Source organism: Coregonus clupeaformis, chromosome 33 (assembly GCF_020615455.1).
Source record: "Coregonus clupeaformis isolate EN_2021a chromosome 33, ASM2061545v1, whole genome shotgun sequence".
Classification (NCBI taxonomy): Eukaryota; Metazoa; Chordata; class Actinopteri; order Salmoniformes; family Salmonidae; genus Coregonus; species Coregonus clupeaformis.
In genome coordinates this window covers 9,899,485-9,914,891 of record NC_059224.1, presented here as the reverse complement: position 1 = coordinate 9,914,891, position 15,407 = coordinate 9,899,485, and positions in this window count along the sequence as shown.

The following is a 15,407-nucleotide window of genomic DNA, read 5'->3' as shown; positions in this document are numbered from 1 at the left end:
GGACATTCAGAGACTTGTCCCGAAGCCACTCCTGCATTGTCTTGGCTGTGTGCTAAGAGTAGTTGTCCTGTTGGAAGGTGAACCTTTGCCCCAGTCTGAGGTCCTGAGTGCTCTGGAGCAGATTTTCATCAAGGATCTCTCTGTACCCTTGATCCTGACTAGATCCCAGTCCCTGCCGCTGAAAAACATCCCCACAGCATGATGCTGCCACCACTGTGCTTCACTGTAGGGATGGTGCCAGGTTTCCTCCAGATGTGATGCATGTCATTCAGGCCAAAGAGTTCAATCTTGGTTTCATCAGACCAGAGAATCTTGTTTCTCATGGTCTAAGAGTCCTTTTGGTGCCTTTTGGCAAACTCCAAGCGGGCTGTCATGTGCCTTTTACTGAGGAGTGGCTTCCGTCTGGCCACTCTACCATGAAGGCCTGATTGGTGGAGTGTTGCAGAGATGGTTGTCCTTCTGGAAGGTTCTCCCATCTCCACAGAGGAACTCTGGAGCTCTCTCAGTGTGACCATCAGGTTCTTGGTCACCTCCCTGACCAAGGCCCTTTTCCCCGATTGCTCAGTTTGGCCGGGCAGCCAGCTCTAGGAAGAGTCTTATTCCATTTAAGAATGATGGAGGCACTGTGTTCTTGGGGACCTTTAATGCTGCAGACTTTTTTTAGTACCCTTCCCCAGATCTGTGCCTCGACGCAATCCTGTCTCGGAGCTCTACGGACAGTTCCTTCGACCTCATGGCTTAGTTTTTGAATTGACATGCACTGTCAACTGTGGGACCTTATATAGACAGGTGTGTGCCTTTCCAAATCATGTCCAATCAATTGAATTTACCACAGGTTGACTCCAATCAAGTTTCAAAAAACTTGTTTTCGCTTTGTCATTATGGGGTATTGTGTGTAGATTGATGAGGATTTTTTATTTTATTTAATCCATTTTAGAATAAGGCTGTAACGTAACAAAATGTGGAAAGAGTAAAGGGGTCTGAATACTTTCCGAATGCACTGTATGGAAGGTTCTCTCACTTGCCCTGCCTCACCTCTCTCATTCTGTCACTAGCATGGATGAACTGGGTTGGTATGTTATAAAAGCATCAAAGCAACAACAACAAAAAATTCAGAACATAAGTGAGGTGCAGATTATTGACAGAAACAGGCTGATTTCGCTGCCATCAAAGAAAAACCAAGAGAAACCAAGAGTAAACAGTATGAACTCTTGTATTATGTAGTCTTCCTTACAGTTTTTAATGGAAAGAAGAACTATGAAGCTCAAAGTTCACATGAACATACGGTACATGGCCAAAATTATGTGGACATCCCTTGTACTTGGTGGATTCGACTATTTCAGTCACACCCGTTTTTGACAGGTGTATAAAATTGAGCACATAGTCATGCAGTCTCCATAGACAAACATTGGCAGTAGAATGGCATTACTGAAGAGCTCAGTGACTTTCAACACGATGCCGTCATAGGATACCACCTTTCCAACAAGTCAGTTTGTCAAATTTCTGCCCTGCTAGAGCTGCCCCGGGCAACTGTAAGTGTTGTTATTGTGAAGTGGAAACGTCTAGGAGCAACAACGGCTCAATCGCAAAGTGGTAGACCACACAAGCTCACAGAACGGGACCGCTGAGTGCTGAAGCGCGTCGTGCATAAAAACTGCCTGTCCTCGGGTGCAACACTCACTACCGAGTTCCAAACTGCGTCTGGAAGCAACGTCAGCACAAGGACTGTTCGTCAGGAGCTTCATGAAATGGATTTCCATGGCCGAGCAGCTGCACACAAGCCTAAGATCACCATGCACAAAGCCAAACGTCAGCTGGAGTGGTGTAAAATTTGACGCCATTGGACTCCAGAGCAGTGGAAACCCATTAATGGTTTTGCTAGGCCCCTTAGTTCCAGTGAAGGGAAATCTTAGCGCTACAGCATACAATGACATTCTTTGTGGCAACAGTTTGGGGAAGGCCCTTTCCTGTTTCAGCATGACAATGCCCCCGTGCACAAAGCGAGGTCCATACAGAAATGGTTTGTCGAGATCAATGTGGAAGAACTTGACTGGCCTGCACAAAGCCCTGACCTCAACCCCATCGAACACCTTTGGGATAAATTGGAACGCCGACTGTGAGCCAGGCCTAATTGCCCAACATCAGTGCCCAACCTCACTAATGCTTTTGTGGCTGAATGGAAGCAAGTCCGCGCATCAATGTTCCAGAAGAGTGGGGGGCTGTTATAGCATTAAAGTGGGGACCAACTCCATATTAATTCCCATGATTTTGGAATGAGATGTTCGACGAGCATGTAGTGTATCAAAACATATCATGTTAATTACGGCTCAGCAGGCAGCAAATGTCAAGACATAACAGTGTGTCACATCCTTGACATCCATCTTGGCACTGTGTGTACTGTGATAAACCATTAGCCCCAGGGTAGTTGTTCTCCTTCTGGCGATATATAGAGGTAAGTAGCTTAGCATCCTCTGAATGGGAAAGTATTAATAGGATATTTGATAGAACACCAGAGGCAGAATGACAGTGTGATCTAACTGACGGGTATATTATTGTTGTCATGGCATCCGGCACTATTATACATCCATGCCACTTGCTGTCGTGATGATGTCATATTCCAAATGACCTTCTCCTCCTTCTTTTTAGAAATATCATATTTATATTCTAAGGGCTGGATTCAATCCGTATCGCAGAAGTATCGCGGAAGATCCGCATTATCTCTCGATTTAATTTAAAGGCAATGTTCCCGCGTCCACGGAGACTGCATGCACAGTAAATGCTGCATATGTTGGCTCAGTCGGAAATAACCTTTACATTTTAACGTGGATCTTCCGCGATACTTCTGAGATACGGATTGAATCGATAAATCCATAAAAAGCCTTAGATCTGTAAATAGAGGGCTATGTTACCTCAAGTCATGGCTTCATTAACCTATAGTCATCTTAACCCAATACCTTGCGACCACGTCAAGAGGTTCGGATCTCTTGGCGTAACGGTGTAGGGTTGACAGTCACTGTAGATCATAGTTGTAGTCTATAACTGACATTTGGAACAGTAGATTATAGTTGTAGTCTATAACTAACAGGAGGAGCAGTAGATCATAGTTGTAGTCTATAACTAACAGGAGGAGCAGTAGATCATAGTTGTAGTCTATAACTAACAGGAGGAGCAGTAGATCTGCTGGTGCTATTCTGAGAAGCATCTCCATGTAGATGTGTTGTTAACAAGATTGAGGCGATGCCATGACCACAAAATAAATGTTTGCGTTCGATGCTGCTGTTGACAAAAGGGATTAGACATAATCTGTTTGGAAAGACACACAATTGTGTTACAGAATATACTCCCTCCCTCCCTCCCTCCCTCCCTCCCTCCCTCCCTCCCTCCCTCCCTCCCTCCCTCCCTCCCTTGGAAACATAAAAAACGATTTGTCCCTGTCATTGATGGCCTGATTCCTGGTTCCTCTTCCTATAAGACAGTGATGGCCTGGTTGCTGGTTCCTCCACCTATAAGATAGTGATGGCATGCGTCATTATATTTCCTCCATCAATTCATATGCCCCGAGAAGTCAAACTGCTAACCCCAATTTCCAATATACAGTTGATTCCTCCCACCTCTGTCCACAGTTTGTGACAGTTTGATAACCCATCGTCTCTCATTGTTAAGGAAACCACTTGGCTTTATGCTGGTATTACACCCTGGACATATCTCCAGTAATGTGTCAGAAAAAACAGTTACCATACATTTAAATTAAAAGATACCAACAGGTAAGCCATTGCTGAAAATCTGATTATTCAACATGAGTGCATAACTCATTTTAACATTATTAGAAGAAGAAGAAGAAGAAGAAGAAGAAGAAGAAGAAGAAGAAGAAGAAGAAGAAGAAGAAGAAGAAGAAGAAGAAGAAGAAGAAGAAGAAGAAGAAGAAGAAGAAGAAGAAGAAGAAGAAGAAGAAGAAATGTATACTTGGGACCAAGTAAAGCAGGTCTGATTTACAACGGCTATGACATGACAAATGGACATTACTTAGGTTGTTCCTGTGGGTTAGAGTGGACAATAATCAAGATTAATGCTTTGTCCAATCACACTAAGACTAGGGAGGAAGACTGGGCTGTGTCTTCAGAGAGTGGATCAATGCATCATTTATTATGTCTCCTCCTAATGAGATGAATCCTCTACAGATCATCATGTTGCCAAATGGACATCAAGTGTGTTTCCGGGTATGCTACTGTCACAAAGCATTGATCACTTAGCTACTGAGGAATTCATGGATGCTGGAACTGTGCCTATATCTTCAATCAACAGTACATGATTGATTTATGTAATGCTTGTACAATATTATTGTACAATTTATTACTATTACTACTACTACTGTAAAGGGTGTATCTCTCTCTCTGTCTCTCTGTAATCTAATACATCGTAACTAGGGTCCACTAAATTCTTTATGACAAGCTAATGATAGCCCTGCATCTGTAAATGAATATATTTAGCATACTTACCATAATTCCATAAATCAGTAATTTAATTGCTGCCGGGGATGGGGGGTCCTGCGGTTTCAAAACACTTCATTATCAGGCTATTATGAAGATCTGTATGAAGTTTATAAAGGAAAAGGTAGATGATTTGTATGATAATATATTATGTTGAAATGAGTATATGCTACTAGCCTGGTCCCAGATCTGTCAATCCTGTATATGTTCATAGGAGTTGTCTATTATTGTCTACAGCACAAACAGATCTGGGACCAGGCTAGGGGAAGCAGGGAAGGGGATGTGGGGAAAGGGAAAATAAAGATGTCTGTGACATCTACCAACTGTCAAGGCTTAGAAGAAGAGACATTGTTTCTCAGCTAACAGGACGAAATATTCATTTTACACGCCAGTATATATTCTCTGATTGTTCTTCAATCACACTGCTCCTTTATCCTCACTCACTTTTTTTATGAAAGCCTCAAGTTGTTACACTGCAAATCTGCCATCAATAAATTATGAAAATCTCCTCGTTCAAAACTGTCACCCACCTGTGTGAACCCTGGTTTGGGTCATCAATTAAATATATGACACAGGCAGGATCTCATGAGTCGAGGTTAGAGATAGATATGTATCTGGAATACGCAGAAGAAGAGGAAGAAGCCATCCTTCCCTCCTTTCCTGAGGAGGTGACACACTTCTCCACTTCCAGATGAAAGCTGTATCAGGGTTGATTAGCGTGACGGAGGGGGGAGCGGGGGAGCAGTTCAAACGCTTCCGCTCACTTTCAATTACACTTTGGGAGATTTGATTCATAATTCATATCCTGGAGAAATGTGATCATCAAAGCAAACAAAGCAGCACTCTCTCAGTCTTCTCCTCTACTACTACAGGAGAACGTTTGGTTTGAGCTCCTCGTTGGCGCTCACTGCTGTAAGTGTTAGGTATAATTTCATCAGTGTAGGCCTATATATCAATGCAATTGCTTTAAGTTTAAATTAGACTCCTGGAGGATGGAATTCACAGCTACTGTAAACACATCGTAGATTGGATGATTATTTTACATGTAAAGCACTGTGATAGTTTTCATGTCAGACTTCAATCAAATTGACTTTGATAAGCTGATATAATTGCATGTTATTCTACAGAGGAAGCTAGTACAGATAGTGCTGGGTTGGTCAGATGCACCTGAGCTCAATTCCGAGTCTCATAGCAAAGGGTCTGAATACTTATGTAAATGTGATTTTTCAGTTTTGCATTTTTAATACATTTGCAAAATGTTCTAAAAACCTGTTTTCACTTTGTCATTATGGGGTACTGTGTGTAGATAGATGAGTAAAAAAAAACTATTTAATCCATTTTAGAATAAGGCTGTAACGTAACAGAATGTGGAAAAGGTCAAGGGGTCTGAATACTTTCTGAATGCACTGTATGTGTGTAAATATATATATATATATATATATATATATATATATATATAGAGAGAGAGAGAGAGAGAGAGAGACTCAGAGAGGTAGAGAGAAAAGCAGAAGACACATTTCTCTTGTCACAGACGGATGATAAAGTACTATTCCATCTTATTATGTTCTATTCAATACTGGTGCAAACATACAGCCATTCATTGTCCCTGAGTACCTTCCTCGCCAGTCATTTCTCCACACACACTGAACAGTTCCTACTTACCATATCCTCCACAATACAGCAAAGTCAATGAAACCACAATCAAAGTTTGTTACAGCAGTATCTAAAAGACACACAGAATTCAAACATAGTATGTTTTTGTCTGTCTGTGTTCTACTATGACAAAATGTCCCTGTTGTGTGTTGTCTATGGGAGTCTTGGGACTGTAGAGCAGAGAGAAGAGGATCAGAGAGGATGAATGGGGTATTAAGTCCCTGTGTCAGATCAGACTGATACACCCTCTCTAGAGGCGCTCCCAATGCGTGATTGCCACCGGCATTATGTGTTCTGTTTGATGCCAAACTTTGTCGTCTGACAGCAGTGAGGTTTTTGTATTGAGATTTCTTTCTTATTGTTCAGAGGAGGAAGGAACATCTGATTCAAACAGGAAAGCTTCAGCTCCATAATATTATCTAGCGAAAGTTTGAGGGTGGGGATTCTTTTGTTGCAGGAATATTTGAATGTTACGGTTACGGGTGAAATCAAAGATTAGAGATTGACTATTGAGATTAGAGATTGATGATGGCAGTGACCTTTATTGTGTGTTTAAAATAACATATAGATACATTTTTTACCCGTTGTTCTGACCTTGACCAGATACTGAAACTTACCCAGACTAAATCATTTTCTGGTGAAAATAATAATTAGGGGAGGTGAATATTGGTAGAGCATGGCGCTTGTAACGCCAGGGTATTGGGTTCGATCCCCGGGACCACCCATACGTAACAATGTATGCACACATGACTGTAAGTCGCTTTGGATAAAAGCGTCTGCTAAATGGCATAATATATTATATGATAATAGGCCTACTGTCTGTCTTAATGGTAACCAGGACCAGAACACACAATCCTCCTAGCCCAGAGAGTTGTTATTATCCAAGAACAGGGTACACTACTGTACCCACCAATCCACAAATACTCTTAATAGACCCAGAGAACGACAAAACAATGATAAAAAAAAACTCAAAGAAGAGAGGGTCATAAAATGGTCAGTGCTTGGAGACGTTCTACACGTTGAGTGTCAGTTTCTATGCGTCATCAGACAATGGTGTGTGTGTGTGAGTGGAGGATAACGTTTTAGCGGTAAATGTGTCGGTGTGATGTTAGCGGTTGGCTGCTGTGTCATCCAGGGAGGATGTGAGTGAGGAGAAGCTCTGAGAGAATAGAGAAAAAACAATGGTGGGTTTAACAAGCTCACTCTGGGATCCCACATCAATGGAATTAGCGGCTATTTTTTTCACCCCACATTTAATCAAAATCCAATGACATGGTGACTTTATTTTTTGAATCCACATTGAACTCACGTCAGTTGACAACTCTACCAAATGTAAATCAAAACTACACGTTGAACTGACGTCAATGCTCAGTAGGGTATTACTGTTCTGTTGGTCGTGTGGCTCCCTGCAGGCTTCCACTGGAACATATCGAGGTGGAGAGTGAGTGTGAGTGGTGCCATGCTTCAAAACTCAAAAGGAGGGTCTTAAAACCCACCAGCTGCGAGGTAGGTTCCCGGTTCAAAAAACTCAATTTGCAGCCTTTTTTATTGAACAGGAAGCTGCTTCTGCTGACACAGATGTCTTTCCTTTCTTTCACCACTGGGTCTCTGTTTCTCCTTCCCTCTCCCCTTCTCTCTCTCCTTTCTCTCCTTCCCTCTCGCCTTCTCTCTCTCCTTCCCTCTCTCCTTCTCTCTTTCCTCTCTCTCTCCTTCTCTCTCTCCTTCTCCCTTTCCTCTCTCTCTTCTCTCTCCTTTCTCTCCTTCCCTCTCTCTCCTCTCTCTCCTTCCCTCTCTCATTCTCTCTCTCCTTCTCTCTCTCCTTCTCTCTCTCCTTCTCTCTCTCATTCTTTCTCTCATTCTCTCTCTCATTCTCTCTCTCATTCTCTCTCTCATTCTCTCTCTCATTCTCTCTCTCATTCTCTCTCTCATTCTCTCTCTCATTCTCTCTCTCATTCTCTCTCTCATTCTCTCTCTCATTCTCTCTCTCCTTCCCTCTCTCCTTCTCTCTCCTTCTCCTGGGTCAGAACGTGAGGTAGTACACCAAACTGTCACCATCCATCGCTGCCATCATCGTCAAATCCCCAACACTTTATTTCCTCTCAGACAGAAGTAAGCGATTCCAGATGAGTGTGGAGGCTGCTGGGGGATCCGTCAGGGCTCGGAGGGAATAATAAAGCAATTTCAGCCTGTCACAACGGAACAGGAACACAGACACCAAATATATAAATCACTCATTTGATAGCTGCCTGACAGGTTTTTTAGGAGAAGTGTGTGACACTTTTAAATACATTTCATAACACTTGGGGGCGTCCTTAACAGTGGCATATCGAGAACATTTTCAATGGGGTGGCCAAGTTGGGGTACAGACCCAGTTTAGGGAGGCCATAACATTTTGCACCTTGATTGATGCAAGGTGGAATTTTTCAATATACAGTGCCTTCAGAAAGTATTCATACCCCTTGACTAATTCCACATTTTGTTGTGTTACAGCTTGAATTCAAAATTGGTTAAATCAGGTTTTTTTTCCACCCATCTACATACAATACCCTATAATGACGAAGTGAAAACATGTTTTTATTTCATTTTAGCCAATGTTTTGAAAATTAAATACAGAAAACCCTCATTTTACATAAGTATTCACACCCCTGAGTCAATATTTTGTAGAAGCACCTTTGGCAGCGATTACAACTGTGAGTCTTTCTGGGTAAGTCTCTAAGAGCTTTCCACACCTGGATTGTGCAACATTAGCCCATTATTATTTTTACAATTCTTCAAGCTCTGTCAAATTGGTTGTTCATCATTGCTAGACAACCATTTTCAAGTCTTGCCATATATTTTCAAGTAGATTCAAGTCAAAACTGTAACTCGGCCACTCAGGAACATTCACTATCTTGTTGGTAAGCAACTCCAGTGTAGATTTGGCCTTGTGTTTTAGGTTATTGTCCTGCTGGAAGGTGAATTCATCTCTCAGTGTCTGGTGGAAAGCAGACAGAACCAGGTTTTCCTCTAGGATTTCGCATGTGCTTAGCTCTAGTCCTTAACGATTACAAGCATACCCATAACACGATGCAGCCACCATTATGCTTGGAAATATGGAGAGTGGTACTCAGTAATGTGTTGTATTGGATTTTCCCCAAATATAACACATTGTATTCAGGACAAAAAGTTAATTTACCAATTTTTTAACAGTATTACTTTAGTGCCTTGTTGCAAACAGGATGTTTTGGAATATTTGTTATTCTGTACAGGCTTCCTTCTTTTCACTCTGTCAATTACGTTAGTATTGTGGAGTAACTACAATGTTGTTGATCCATCCTCAGTTTTCTATCACAGCCATTAAACTCTGTAACTGTTTTAAAGTCACCATTGGCCTCATGGTGAAATCCCTGAGTGGTTTCCTTCCTCTCCGGCAACTGAGTTAGGAAGGACGCCTGTATCTTTGTAATGACTGGGTGTATTGATACACCATCCAAAGTGTAATTAATAACTTCACCATGATCAAAGGATATTCAATGTCTCTTTGTTTTTTTACCCATCTACCAATAGGTCCCCTTTCTTTGCGAGGCATTAAAAAATGTCCCTGGTCTTTGCGGTTGAATCTGTGTTTGAAATTCACTACTCGACTGAGGGACTTTACAGATAATTGTATGCGTTGGGTTTAGAGATGAGGTAGTCATTCAAAAATCATGTTAAACACTATCATTTCACACAGAGTGAGTCCATGCAACATATTATGACTTGTTAAGCAAATATTTACTTCTGAACTTATTTAGGCTTGCCATAAGAAAGGGGTTGAATACTTATTGACTCAATAGATTTCAGCTTTTCATTTTTCATTTGTTTGTACAAATTTAGAAAAACAATTCCACTTTGACATCATGGGGTATTTAGTCCATTTTTTTGTCCATTTTTAATTCAGGCTGTAACACAACAAAATGTGGAAAAAGTAAAGGGTTGTCAATACTTTGAAGGCACTGATTATTGTGATAGGTCAATGCATTACGTTTCCCTGTTCAAATAATCATGAATAAATGCCCAAAGTCTTGTTACAGTGTTTGCATTCAAGGTCAGGATTTTATATATCAGCATACAGCAATACATTCACTTGAAAGGGGGGGGCTTTATAGTAAAGACATGTAATTTAACTGTATAAATGTATTACCTTTTAATGTGTCATGAACACAACCAGTCATGACGTTTTCGTCTGATTGTCAAACAAATCACTTCAAAAAGTAGATTAAGTAGGTTACCTGCGCACGTTCTTCTTCTCCAAAATAAGTCCAGCATCCGAACAGTGCACTGTGCACCCCCCATTTGAATGGAAAGGGACATCTATGTGACACTCTGGCTCCAGGGACTCTGATTTATTGAGCCAGGGTTGTTCATTTTCATTGTTTGGGTGTATTTCTATGTTGGGGATTTCTGGTTGTTCATTTCTATGTTTGGGGTTAATTGTTCTTTATTAGTCATATGACTCCCAATCGGAGGTAACGAGTGTCAGCTGTCGGCTCGTTATCTCTGATTGGGAGCCATATTTAAACTGTGTGTTTTCACATTGTATTTGTGGGTTTTTGTTTCCAAGTTCCTGTTTAGTCAGTGTCAGTATTGGACTTCACTTTCGTCATTTTTGGTTTGTTGTTTTTAGCGTGGTTTCTTTATAAATAAAGTCTACGATGTTCGCTCAACAAGCTGCGCTTTGGTCTGCTTCTTCAGACGATCGTGACAGAAAAACCCACCATAGAAGGACCAAGCAGCGTGTCCAGGAGCAAGACAGCTGGACATGGGAGGAAGCGCCTGGTAAGGAGCTCGAGAGGCTGGCGATGGCCCAGGTGGACAAATCGTGGTCCTGGGAGGACATGCTCGGGGGCAAGGGACCTTGGGGGAAGATCAAGGCCCTGGCGAGAGAGGAGCAACGGCGTCAGCAGGGCCATCATCGTTGGAAGGACGAGAGGCAACCCCAAAAGTTTTTTGGGGGGCACATGGCTTGGACGACGGGGCTAACGGAGGCAGAGAAGGGGCGAATTCAAGAGGCAACCAGGTTCGGGGGTCACTGGCCAAAGTAGGGAAAGGAGATGTAGAGGCACGGCGTGAGAGACTGAGGTGTGTATCCAGTCCGGTCCGGCCCGTTCCAGTTCCCGGGGTAGAGCCAGTGGTGTGTGCCTCCAGTACGGTCCGGCCTGTTACGACCCCTCGCACCAAGGATACGGTGCGCTTCGCCAGCCCGGCCCGGCCTGTTCCGGCCACTCGCACCAGGGATACGGTGCGCTTCGCCAGCCCAGCCCGGCCTGTTCCGGCCACTCGCACCAGGGATACGGTGCGCGTCGCCAGCCCCTTTCCCACCAGTGCCTACACCACGCCCCAAGCCTCCTGTGTGTCTCCCGAGTCCTGTGCGTCCTGTTGCTGCTCTCCGCACTGAGGCTTAATGTGAGTCCCCAGGGTCCAGCATGCCCTGTTCCGGCTCTCCGCACTAGCCCTTATATGTGCGTCCCCAGGGCCAAGCATGCCCTGTTGCTGCTTCCCGCACTAGCCCTGAGATGCGTGTCCTCAGCCCGGTACCTCCAGTTCCGGCACCACGCATCAGGCCTACGGTGCGTCCCCAGGGCCAAGCATGCCCTGTTGCTGCTTCCCGCACTAGCCCTGAGATGCGTGTCCTCAGCCCGGTACCTCCAGTTCCGGCACCACGCATCAGGCCTACGGTGCGTCCCCAGGGCCAAAGCATGCCCCTGTTGCTTCTCCCCGCACTAGCCCTGAGATGCGTGTCCTCAGCCCGGTAACTCCAGTTCCGGCACCACGCACCAGGCCTACGGTGCGCCTCAGACGGCCAGAGTCTGCCGTCTGCCCAACGGCGCCTGAACTGCCCGTCTGCCCAACGGCGCCTGAACTGCCCGTCTGCCCTATGGCGCCTGAACTGCCCGTCTGCCAAGCGTTGCATAAGCCGCCCGTCTGTACTGAGCCTGCAAAGCCGCCCGTCTGCCATGAGCCTTCAGAGCCGTCCGCCAGACCGGAGCCGCTAGAGCCTTCCGCCAGACAGGAGCCGCTAGAGCCTTTCGCCAGACAGGAGCAGCCAGAGCCTTCCGCCAGACAGGATCAGCCAGAGCCTTCCGCCAGACAGGATCAGCCAGAGCCTTCCGCCAGACAGGATCAGCCAGAGCCGTCCGCCAGACAGGATCAGCCAGAGCCTTCCGCCAGACAGGATCAGCCAGAGCCGTCCGCGCCAGACAGGATCAGCCAGAGCCTTCCGCCAGCCATGAGCAGCCAGATCCGTCCAGCCAGCCATGAGCAGCCAGATCCGTCAGCCAGCCATGAGCAGCCAGATCCGTCAGCCAGCCGCGAGCAGCCAGATCCGTCCAGCCAGCCAAGAGCCGTCCAGCCAGGATCCGCCAGAGCCGTCCAGCCAGGATCCGCCAGAGCCGTCCAGCCCGGATCGCTAGCCAGCCAGGATCCGCCAGAGCCAGCCAGCCAGGATCCGCCATTCAGTCCGGAGCTGCCCCTCAGTCGGTGCTGCCCCTTAGTCAGGTACTGTCCCCTTAGCCCGGTGCTGCCCCTTAGTCGGTGCTGCCCCTTAGCCCGGTGCTGCCCCTTATCCCGGTGCTGCCCTTAGTCCGGTGCTGCCCCTTAGTCCGGTGTTGCCCCTTAGTCCAGGTGGGGTTAGTTGGAGGGTGGTCATTGGGAGGAGGCTACTGAAGCAGGTTGTGACTGTGGTGGGGTGGGGATCACGACCGGGGCCAGAGCCGCCACCGTGGACAGACGCCCACCCAGACCCTCCCCTAGTCCTTATGTTGGTGCGCCCGGGGTTCGCACCTTTAGGGGGTACTGTGACACTCTGGCTCCAGGGACTCTGATTTATTGAGCCAGGGTTGTTCATTTCATTGTTTGGGTGTATTTCTATGTTGGGGATTTCTGGTTGTTCATTTCTATGTTTGGGGTTAATTGTTCTTTATTAGTCATATGACTCCTGTTACGAACCCGTGGCTCTAAACATCTAGGGTGGATGGACATGAGACCCGTAACATAAATTCATGTAAATTATAAGTGTGACATGGAATAGTGAGAACAAATAAGACACAACTACCATGAACTACCGTCAAACACAAAGTGTTTATTTATGAACACACGGTAAGGGTTTGGGAAAAAGGGCTGAGCAGGACCCAAGAAATGAAACAATAGTGTAAAACCCCCTAAACTGATCTAGCCTGCCTAAAGAACCGCTAGGCTACTGCTACCATACAAAAATACAGTGGGTGGTCCGCTCAGGTCTAACTGGTGTTTATAGACAGATTTCTCCTACGGGTAATGTACGCCCAAGGGCATCTAGCTTAAACCCCCCTTTCCCAAAAAAACACACAAAGCTACTAAACAGGGTAATCATCAACTAGCGAGTACACAACACACAGGACACCACCGTGTCCATACTCACATATGGCAAAAAGTCTCTCTCTCTCCAACAAACACAAGTCTGGTTTTATAAAATGGGATGTGTGATTGAACAAACGAATAACAGGTGGTGCAATTAACGGGAATGTTCACTGATTGGTCCAATCAGCAGACACCTCAACGACCACCAATCAGGAACATACAGGACACCTGTGATTAGGGCAGAAAGAGTAGAAACACACAAAAACACAGGATACCTGTATCCGTAACACTCCCACCCTTAAAAGAGCAAACCAAAATGGTTTGCGACACACAATACTATCACAACACCCAAATTCACAAATCATCCCTATCGGGATAACAAAAAAAAACCTAGATCATTATTCACGAGACAAAGCATCTGCCAACACATTATCTAACCCCTTTTTGTGGCGGATCTCCAAATTATAATTTTGCACGACAAGTGCCAACGCATAAGGCGTTGGTTCTGGTTATACATCCGGTGGAGAAAACTAAGGGTTATGGTCAGTATACACTACCACTGGTAATGCACTGGAACCAACATAAACTTCAAAGTACTGCAGAGCTAACAACAAAGCTAGAGCTTCTTGTTCAATGGTGGAATAGTTTGTCTGACATTTGTTAAATTTCCGTGAAAAATAACAGACAGGATGGTCCACTCCACTCTGGTCTTGCTGCAGTAGAACAGCACCAGCACCTCTGGCACTTTGCATCTACCTCCAGTTTAAACGGCCGCTCAAAATCTGGCGCAGCAAGAACAGGAGTACTACACAAGAGTGCTTTAGCAGTGTTGAAAGCAGTACAACAATCTTCAGACCATACAAATTTTCTGCCGGACTGAGCAAATCCGTTAATGGAGCAACTACCGCAGAGAAATTTTTACAGAAACTACGGTAGTAGCCAACCATCCCTAAAAAAGCGGCGTAGCTCTCTTCTGGTGGTAGGTGCGGGAAATGCGTTTATAGCTGAGACCTTGGCATCTACAGGGCGCACCTGACCATGGCCGACCTGTTTACCAAGATAAGTAACAGTAGCCTTCCCAAACTCGCACTTTGCTAAGTTCAGGGTTAGAGAAGCGGTTGCTAGACGTTCACACCTACCCTTAGAGTGTTAACATGATCAGACCACTCAGTTGAATAAATGACCAGATCATCAAGGTAAGCACTACAATTAGGAACTCCAGCCAATACTGTGTTAACCAGGCGTTGGAAAGTGGCTGGTGCGTTCCGCATCCCAAATGTCCATGACAGCATATTGTAGGAAGTGATCTGGGGTCACAAATGCAGAGATGTCGAGGCACGTGGGGTTAACGGCACCTGCCAGTAACCTTTTAGAAGATCTAATTTGGTTACATAGGTAGCAGCACCAACAGTATCAATACAGTCATCCAGTCTGGGTAACGGGAACGAGTCGGGGCACTGTGACAGCATTGACTTTCCGATAGTCCGTACATAATCTGGATGTCCCATCAGGTTTAGGAACCAGAATGCACGGAGAACTCCAAGGACTTGAACTTGGCATAGCCAGGTTATTCTCCAGCAAATAACCCGACCTCACCCCTCATTATCTTTCTCTTAGCAGCGTTGACACGATAAGGATGTTGCTTGATAGGTGCAGCGTTTCCAACATTAATGTCATGTTCTAACACATTTGTACATGTAGAACATCATTAAAAAGACATGAAAGCTGTGTAATAGTCTCACAATATCATCTGACTGTCTGTCCGTTAAATGAATCAGGCTTGACGGGAGAGACAGCAACATCTCTGAATTGGGCAATCTAGCACACTGCTGCTGAGTATTGCGCAACTCCAAACCATCTCCGTCCACATCATTAACATGACCTCCCACTACAGCCGTAGCAGCAACAGAG